The sequence below is a fragment of the Leptonychotes weddellii genome, chromosome 4, assembly GCF_054177405.1.
Source record: "Leptonychotes weddellii isolate Sample4059 chromosome 4, ASM5417740v2, whole genome shotgun sequence".
Classification (NCBI taxonomy): domain Eukaryota; kingdom Metazoa; phylum Chordata; class Mammalia; order Carnivora; family Phocidae; genus Leptonychotes; species Leptonychotes weddellii.
In genome coordinates this window covers 139871519-139880952 of record NC_138372.1, presented here as the reverse complement: position 1 = coordinate 139880952, position 9434 = coordinate 139871519, and the positions used below count along the sequence as shown (strand labels likewise).

General features: G+C 46.2%; 1 long non-coding RNA gene across 3 annotated transcripts in view; it reads left to right on the top strand.

Moving 5' to 3' along the window:
- The first annotated feature begins 117 nt into the window (after positions 1–117).
- Positions 118–9434, top strand: part of LOC115941693 (uncharacterized) — a 29905-nt gene continuing 20588 nt past the window's right edge. For 2 of the 3 annotated variants that reach the window (XR_014144323.1, XR_014144322.1), the window contains exon 1: positions 4281–6052. This is a non-coding gene — a long non-coding RNA (uncharacterized LOC115941693). Of the gene's footprint in view, positions 312–4280; positions 6053–9434 lie in introns of those variants that run through there. The other variant, XR_014144324.1, reaches the window with a different exon arrangement.

Below are 9434 nucleotides of genomic sequence, written 5' to 3'. Positions count from 1 at the left end.
CAAGCGACAACTGCTCTTTTGTCAACCAGTCCCGGCGGGTGAGGCCAGGGCACAGCCTGTCCCGGCCAAGAACAGGAAACAGGTGGACTTTGCAGAGGCCCAGGTGGGGGTGGGATGTGAGGAGGCCCATGTCTGGGCATGAGAGGGTGCGTGGCGGAACAAGAAGGACTCGCTTGTGTGTTCCCAGGCCCGGGAGTTTAGAGGCCCTCAGCTGGCTTTCAGGTTGCTTTGGGACAAGGCAAGCAACTGACTCATGCAGCCATGTACTGAAGATTGCTTAGTCACCGTCCACCTCTGTCTTAGGGCACAGGGTAAGTTGCTATAACAAAAAGACCCCCAAAGACGAACGTGTCGCTGAGGCAGGACTTTCACTCTGTCTCACAGAGCAGCCAGGCCGCTCCCCCTCGACAGGGTGGCTCTGCCTCATGCAGTCATTCCTGAACGTGGTTTTTTTTTCCTGGCTCGTGGTTCTGCCATCCCCAAAGACTGGTATTCTAAACCTGGGCTCTACACAGGGTTGGCCAGAATTCACTGGCTCTCCGAACTTGCATGGGAGAACATCACACCTTGATATCCACCAGGGTCTACCTAGAAGTTGGCATTTCCTTCCATTACGACAGCAGGCCACAAACATAGGCGTGTTGGCAATACCTGTGACCTCATCTCTGACAGAAATCACAGAGATTTTCATATCCCATTTAGTTGTTGCAGATGTTGTGAAATACCACTTATCCTCATTAGCACTACTTTGAAAACAGGGTAGTTATTAATATGAGCCAGGCGATTGTAATCCTTAATATTTCTGTAATATTTCAATATAGTTGTTTTCCTTTGTCATCTTACGATTTTTATTCCGTGAATTTGAGAACATTATTCTGACAAGCATCCATTGGCTCCTCCAGACAGCCCAAGGTGTCCAAGGCCCAAAATCCAAGCAGCCCTGCCTCACGTGTTTCTCCCTCCACTGCTTGAAACTGGGCCCCTGCATGTCAGCAGCCCAGAAAGGGAGAAGGGTACAGGTGTGGGGCGAACAAATTCCTTCTATGCAAGTGATATGGAACTTGCACACTTCACTTCTGTCACCCTCCACCACCAGAACTCAGTCACATGGCTACGCCTAGCTGCAAGGGAGGCTGAGAAATATGCCTTGTCCCTGGGCAGGAGTGTGCACAGTAGGACTCTGTAGTTACGGAAGAAGGGGAAAATGGAATGGGGGCCAACCAGGGGTCTTCCACAATCTCCAGTGATTCTGCTGCCCTCCCAGGACCCAGACCCTCTGAAGCCATCCCCTTCTCACCGTGCCTGCTGTCTGCCTCATGGCCACACCTCACACTCAGCCCTCTTCAGTTACTTCCTACACTCCAACTCCTAGTCCTCCCTCACTTGGTACGAGGGTCAATGGTCCCATCCGTCTTTGTTGCCAGTCTGGGTGCTCCACTCCGAGGCTCATGCTCACCTGTTGGAGTCTGTCCCTCCTGCACTCTCTGTTCCTCTCCCGTGTCATCTCTTCCCTACTGCATTGTTCCCAGTGACAGGGAAACACACCCTTATTTCCCCATCCTCAGGAAACTTCTCTTGACCCCACTTCCCCCACCAGCTTTTGTCCCTTTCTTTGTTCGCCTTCATAGCAAAACTCCTCAGGACAGTGGTCTGTACTTGCTCTCCACACTTCCTCTCTCTGCTTTTCTCTCAGACCACCCCAGTCAGCCTTCCTTCCCCACCACTCTGTGGAAACTTCTACTGACTGGGTCACCATGATCTTCATGTCGTTAATCTGGTGATCATTCCTCTCATCTACCAGACTCAGCAGCAGCACTGGGCCCAGATGATCACTCCCTCCTACTAGAAACACTGTCTTTCCTTGGCTTCTGTGACACCACGCTCTCTGGTTTTCTCTCTGATCTTGGGGTGGCTCCTTCTCCCTGACCTAGCACTGGCAAGCCCCAGAGATCAGACCATGGCCATCTTCTCTGTCTACAGTCCCTTGGTGATCTCATTCAGTCTCATGGCCTTGAATACCAACCATATGTGGATGACTCCCAGTTTTATTTCTTCTCCTGGACATCTCCCCCGATGACAGTCTTGTGCACACAGTTGCCCTCTTGACTTCAAGAAATATCTCAACGGGCGCCTGGGTGGCTCAGTTGGTTAAGCGACTACCTTCGGCTCAGGTCATGATCCTGGAGTCCCTGGATCGAGTCCCACATCGGGCTCCCTGCTCGGCAGGGAGTCTGCTTCTCCCTCTGACCCTCCCCCCTCTCATGTGCTCTCTCTCTCAAATAAATAAATAAAAAATCTTAAAAAAGAAAGAAATATCTCAAGCTTCACATGTCCAAGCCTCAAATCGTAATCTTATCCCCAAATGCCTCTTCTCCCCTAGACTTCCCCAACTTTCCAGTGACTCAGGCCAGAGATCTCAGAGTCATCTTTATTCTATCCTTTCCCTCACATCCTACTTCCTGATGCCTTTGTCTTCAAAATACCTGGAAACAGGCCACCTCTTCTCACCCCTCCACAGCCACCAACCCAATCCTCATTGCAACCATCTCCCACCTGAATTCTTGAAATAATCTCTAACTGGTCTCCCTGGTTCAAGTCTGGCTTCCTACAGTTTAATCTCAAGGTGGCAGATGGAGGGATCGTTCTAAGGTAAAAGTCAGGCTCCCATCTCTCTCTGAGTAGAACCCAAATTCTTCATGATTGCCCACAGTACCTCTCTCATCTGGCCCCTGTCCCTTTCCTGATCCTTCTCACACATTTTCCCCTCACTCACAATAGGCCTTGTTACTATTCCTCTCACTCATCAGGCATGCTCCTACCTCGGGGCCTTTGCACTGGCAGTTCCTTCTGCTGGGAAGGCCCTTCCCCAGATAGCCACATGACTCACTCACTCCCTCTTCTTCAGGGCTTTCTCATATGTCACTTTTTGCATGAGATCCTCCTACATACCCCACTTCCCCTAGCAAACCTGATCTCCTTTCCTGCCTTATTTTTCTCCATAGCACTTATCAGCATCTGTCAGGCTATGATATTATTTATTTTGCTACAGTCTATTTCCCCTCAGTAGCATGCAGACTTCTTGGAAGCAGGGATATTTATTTAGAATGGTACCTAATAAACAGTTGTCGAAGGTAGAAATTGATTATCTTCTTCTACAGCCCTGTTAGACCCTATAGGAAGGTTCCTTTCTCCCCTCCGTACCCCCGCCATGCTCCCTAAAAACTCTATCCAAAACATTAAGGTAGGACTGGGAACCCATGAGCATGAAACAGTTTAGTTGGTGGAGACCAAGGGCACAAAACAGACAAGGTGGAGTGTGTGTATTTATTCAACATGCCTTTATTGAGTGCCTTCTATGGCCATCCCCCCCGCACCCCCTCACCCCCCCACAAATGCTGACATTATGGTGGAGAGGAGGCAGCTGGGCAACTGGTGTTTACAGCGCCCTATCTTCACAGGGTGAGCCCTGTAATGGAGGGATGAGCCCGATGACAGTCTCTACCCATCAGGGACAGCCGGGAATGCCAATGTAATACAATGGCCGAGGGCACAATCTTAGGCAAATGACTTCTCTCCGAGTCTCGCTGTCTATGTCTGGGTGTGGAGATACTTACGGGAACAATACTTACCACTTCACTTGACTACTATGGGGTTTATAGGAGACCAGAGATGGGTTTACCATGAATCTGACAAAGCTTAAGCATCAAGGCCCTCACTTGCCCAGACTCTTTCCAAGGCCCTACCTATGTGTTCACAAGTTTTTTGTTTTATAAACTTTATAAAACCTTTTTGTTTTATAAACTTTATAAAATCAGGTAATTTTTCATTCTTTTTTAAAAGAAAGCCTCCTAAACTGTTTAAGTGTCAGGCCCCACAAAACCTGAATCTGTCTCTGCAGGAGACCTATGCAGAGTGCTCAGCATAGATCCTAGCTTAAAGTCGTCACTTAATAATGTAAAAATAATGGGCATGAAATAAATAAATGTATTTATAAAGAGGCATGAAAAGGGGCGCCTTGGTGGCTCAGTCGGTTAAGCGGCCAACTCTTGATTTTAGCTCAGGGCATGATCTCAGGGTTGTGAGATCGAGCCCCACATCAGACTCTGTGCTCAGTGGTGAGTCTGTTCGAGGTTCTCTCTCTCCTTCTCCCTCTGCCCCTCTCCCTGCTCAGTTGGGCTGTCCCTCTCTAAAATAAATAAATCTTAAAAAAAAAATTGAGCATGAAGAAAGGACCTCACAGAGGAGGGGTCATTTGAACTGGTCTTTACGGACACGCAGAGGTTTAGCAGGTTCCAAACAGGGAAGCGGGAGCCCAGGTGACTGCAGGTGTTGTGCAGGGCTATCTCCATGGGCCCGTAGACTGTAGGGGGTGCTTCCGCTCGGATAATAAGAGCCACCATTTTTGGCACTTGGCACGTACCGCTGTGGTGTACTAAGACATCTATTTGCTCTCTGTCCTCGGTACCTAGTACAGAGTTCCTAAAACTCTTGTGCTGTCCCAAGTGATGGGAGTGCTAGAGGCATCTTTTGTTGTAATATTTGGTCTTTGACTCCGGTTCCCGACACGAAGCTCCTAAATCTCTTGTCGTTTCCTGAGTGACAGGGGTTATAGGAGCGTTTGACCCCGAGCTCCGAATCCCTTGGGATTTTCCGGGTTACGGGAATGTCTTTTGCTCTCATGAGGCAACTCTCAGTGGGCTCGTGGGTGGGGGCTGGTCACCAGCAAGACCAAGCATGAATAAAGCTGGGAACTTTCAGTCCCACCCTCCATCCTCTGGGGAGTGGACAGGGGCTGGAGATGGAATGCATAATGATCAAGCCTACGTGATGAAGCCTCCATAAAAATCCCTATAGTACAAGGTTTGGAGAGCATCTGGGCGGGTGAACACATGGGGTGCTGGCAAGGTGGTACATCCTGAGAAGGTCTGGAAGCTCCATGCCCCTTCTCTCATACCTCGCCCTATGCACCTCTTCATCTGGCTGTTCATCTGGATCCTTTATTACATAATAAACTGGTAAATGTAAATAAAGAGGTATTTCCCTGAGTTCTGTGCGCCAATATAACAGATCATCCAACCCGAGGATGGGTTGTGGGAGCCCCCGTTTCTAGGCAGTTGGTCAGAGTCCGGGTGACAACCTGGGACGTATGACTGGCTTCAGAGGTGGGGGTCAATCTTGTGGGACTGCGGCCTCAGCACTAACTCTGAGCAGTTAGGGAATAGGATTAGAGGACACCTAGTTGGTGTCTGAACAGTTGGAAAATCTCCACACGTTTGATGTCAGAAGTATTCCATGAGTTTAGGGGTTTTGTTTTGTTTTGTTTTTCCCTTTTAGCCACTCTAAATGCTTTCCCTGTGTTAATTTGTTAATCTTCACAGTAAAGCATGAGGCAGATAGATGCTCAGAGGTACTGAGAGATTTAAGTGTCTGCTCAAGTTCTAGCTACCCAAGGGCATAGCTGGGACTCACACCTAGCAGTCTGCCTTCAGAACATGGGCAGAGTCTTCACTGGGTCTGCCTCCCGTGGGTGGCTCCTGGCTTCCCTCTGTGCCTCCAGGATGGATTGATCCTGCCTCCCTAGGGCCCTAATTCATCCTCATTCGCCTGCCTGCCGTGTCCCAGGCAGCCCCGCAGCTGATTGCAGGGAAGGAGGCAGACGTTGGCCACCACCCCCAGCCTGAGCGCCTGCCACAACCCAGCTCCCAGAGGGCGGGGGCGAGGCAATTACCCGGAAAATGCAGGCAAAACTCCCACGGAGCCACAGGGCCTTTTTTTTTTTTTAAAGCTCTGATGTGACAGTGTGGTGGCAGGAATCTTATCCAGCCTCATTTCCCAGCTCCCATAACAGCCCAGCCCCTGAGAACCTGCTGCTGAGCAGCTCAGAGCATCCCTTTGCTCTATGTGAAAATGAGAGTGAGACCCCCGGGAGCCAGCCGAACACAGTGTGTGCAAGATGAAGGCCGCCAGCATCCCGGAAGCCTGCAGCTCCTCTCTTTTCCCCTCTTAAATCTACAAAAACACCCAGATTCCAGTGCTGCCAGAAAAAACTGAGGTAACTGCCCAATCCCTAGACCCTTCCAGAGTGACTGTTGTTTGAATGAATCAGGCAGTTGCCTTGCCTCGCATTGGTAGGCTCTTGCTTTAGGCATTTAACAGATATTGTCCGTTACGCTACATTTGGGGACAAACATGGCTTCCCTTATTTCTTACATGCTTACCTCACAGGGACCCAGCTGACTAGAGCAGAGAACAAAAAGAAACCAGAACTCCTTGCATGTGGACAGCATCCTGTAACATGGAATGTGCCATTGACCCATTAAACCATTTTGTAGATGAGAGCTTGTAGGCGCTGAAAGAGAGTCACGATTTCTCAAGGTCACCAGGCTGATAAGTGGCAGAGCTAAGACTGAAACTCAGGGCTCCTGGTTCCCATCCAATTCCCTTGGTTGAGCAATTTACATGGAAACAGAGCTCTGGCACTGTCAGCCCCTGGGCTAATGGGGGTAGGGAGGGAAGCAGAACCCATAAGGTGGCATAGTTGACAATTGCTGGTTTGAATGTGGTAACTTACTATGGATTGGGGCTACTGCCTAGCCCACTTTTAGACCAGAGCTATGGGTTACGTAGGATCCAACAGGCCTCTTATGGAGGACTGTAGACCTGGAGGGTGATGCCCAGGACCCACAAAGAACCGCATCCAGCAGAGATCCAAAATCCAGGGTCTCCACTATGCATCCGGCCAACAGCTGTGTTCTATTTGGCCCCCAAAGTATCCTTTAAAATGTGAATATTTTTGCTAACATTTAAAAATTAGGAGAACTCACATAAAAATTGGTGTTTGCTGTGGTATTTCTTAAAAATGTGAAGATGGGCAATACTAGGAGCTGAGCAGTATTGCTCGCCCTAGAAGGAGTGTGTGCTCTCCTGGGCGCCAAGTCCATGGCCATTCCCTACTGCTTTGTGATGCCACCTGTCTGGCCCCTGCAAGCACTTTTGCTACAGAACAGAAACTCTCAACGTTTTGAAGGTTATGGACAGAATTCAAGGGAGTCCAAGAAGTTGTGTGGGTAAAAATTGTATCTTTATTTTCACTAACCTCTACCTAAAACTGAACATTTCCTTCCATTATGGCTATAGGCAGTGACCACAGTAGTAATGGGATCTGTGACTTTGTGACCAGAAGAAATCACAGACATTTTCCTATCACATTAGAGGGTTTTTTTTCCGCAGATGTCTCCAAATGTCATTTGTGTTTATCACTACTCTTATGTCAGGGCCTATCACTAGATCCTGTTTTTTAATGCATTTGATAAAGAAGAACCAAAATTGTGATATTAGAAGTTTGGTTTTCTTTCTTTTTTTAAATTTTATTTGTTTGACAGAGAGAGAGCACAAGCAGGGGGAGTGGCAGGCAGAGGGAGAGGGAGAAGCAGACTCCCTGCCGAGCAGGGAGCCTGATGTAGGGCTCAATCCCAGGACCCTGGGATCACGACCTGAGCCAAAGGCAGGCGCCTAACCGACCGAGCCATTCAGGCGCCCCAGAAGTTTGGTTTTCAAAATATAGTGTGATTTTCAATATAATTGGTTTCATTTGTAATCCCATGTGTTTTATTTTATGCATTTTGAGTATTTTGTAATTCAAGTATAATTAACATACAGTGTTATATTAGTTTCAGGTGTACAGTATAATTCAATTCTATGTAGTACTCAGTGCTCACCGTGATAAGTATGCTCTTAATCCCCTTTATCTATTTCACCCATCCTCCCACCCACTTCCCCTCTGGCAACCACTGGTTTGTTCTCTGTATTTAAGAGTCTGTGTTTTTACTCATCTGTTTTTTCTTTGTTCGTTTGTTTCTTAAATTCCAGTGAGATCATATGGTATTTGTGTTTCTCTGTCTGCTTTATTTCACTTAGCATTATACCTTCCTAGGTTCATCCTTCTTGTTGTCAATGGCAAAATCTCTCTTTTTTGTGGCTGAGTAATATTCCAGTATATTCCATTATGTGTGTGTGTGTGTATATATATATATATATATATAACATATATTGTAATAATATATATAATATTCCATTATATATATAGATATATCTCATATCTTTATCCATTCATCTATCAATGGACACTTGGGTTGCTTCTATATCTTGGCTATTGTAAATAATGCTGCAGTAAACATAGGGGTGCATATATCTTTTCAAATTAGAGTTTTCATTTTCTTGGGTAGATAGCCAGAATTGGAATTATTAGCATATGGTAATTCTATTTTTAACTTTTTGAGAAAACTCCATACTGTTTTCCACAGTGGTTGCACCGATTTGCATTCCCACCAACAGTGCTCTCAACAACAGTTGGTGAGGTGGATATCCTCACCAACATTTGCCATTTCTTATCTTTTTGATGCTAGCCATTCTGACAGACATAAGGTGATACTCATTGTGGTTTTGATTTGTATTTCCTTGATGATCAGTGATATTGAGCATCTTTTCATGTGTCTGTTGCCCATTTGTATGTCTTCTTTGGAAAAATGTCTATTCAGGCCCTCAGCCCATTTTCAATAAGATTATTTGTTTTTTTTGGTGTTGAGTTGTATCATTTCTTTATACATTTTGGAAATTAACCCCTTATGGGATATATCATTTGCATATATCTTCTCCCATTCAACTGGTTGCCTTGTCATTTTGCTGATGGTTTTCCTTGCTGTGCAAAAGCTTTTTATTTTGGTGTAGTCCCAATAGTTTATTTTGCTTGTGTTTCCCTTGCCTGAGGAGCCATATCTAGAAAAATGTTTCTAGGGCCAATGTCAAAGAAATTGCTTCCTGTGTTTTCTTCTAGGAATTTTATGGTTTTAGGTCTCACATTTAGGTCTTTAATCCATTTTGAGTTTATTTTTGTATATGGCATAAGAAAGTGGTCCAGTTTCATTCTTTTGCATGTAGCTGTCCAGTTTTCCCAACACCATTTACTGAAGAGATTACTTTTCCCCATTGTATAGTCTTGCCTTCATTGTCATAGATCAATTGACTGTATAAGCATGGGTTTATTTCTGGGCTTTCTATTCTGTTCCATTGATCTCTGTGTCTAGTTTTGTGCCAGGGCCATACTGTTTTGATTACCGTAGTTTTGTAGTATATCTTAAAATCTAGGATTGTGATGCCACCAGCTTTGTTCTTTCTCAGGATTGCTTTGGCTATTCAAGGTCTTTCGTGGTTCCATCCACATTTTAGATTTGTTCTAGTTCTGTGAAAAAGGTTGTTGGTATTTTGATACATTTTATGCATTTATTCTGAGAAAACGTCCATAGGCTTCCCCAACCTGCCAAAGAAATGCCAAGCACAAAACTGGACTCATATCTTCAAAATATGGTTGTCAGATCCCTTGGTGGGGAAGGCAGTTCTAGAACCTTTTGGAGAAGTGGGGCAAGAGAGGCACTCCA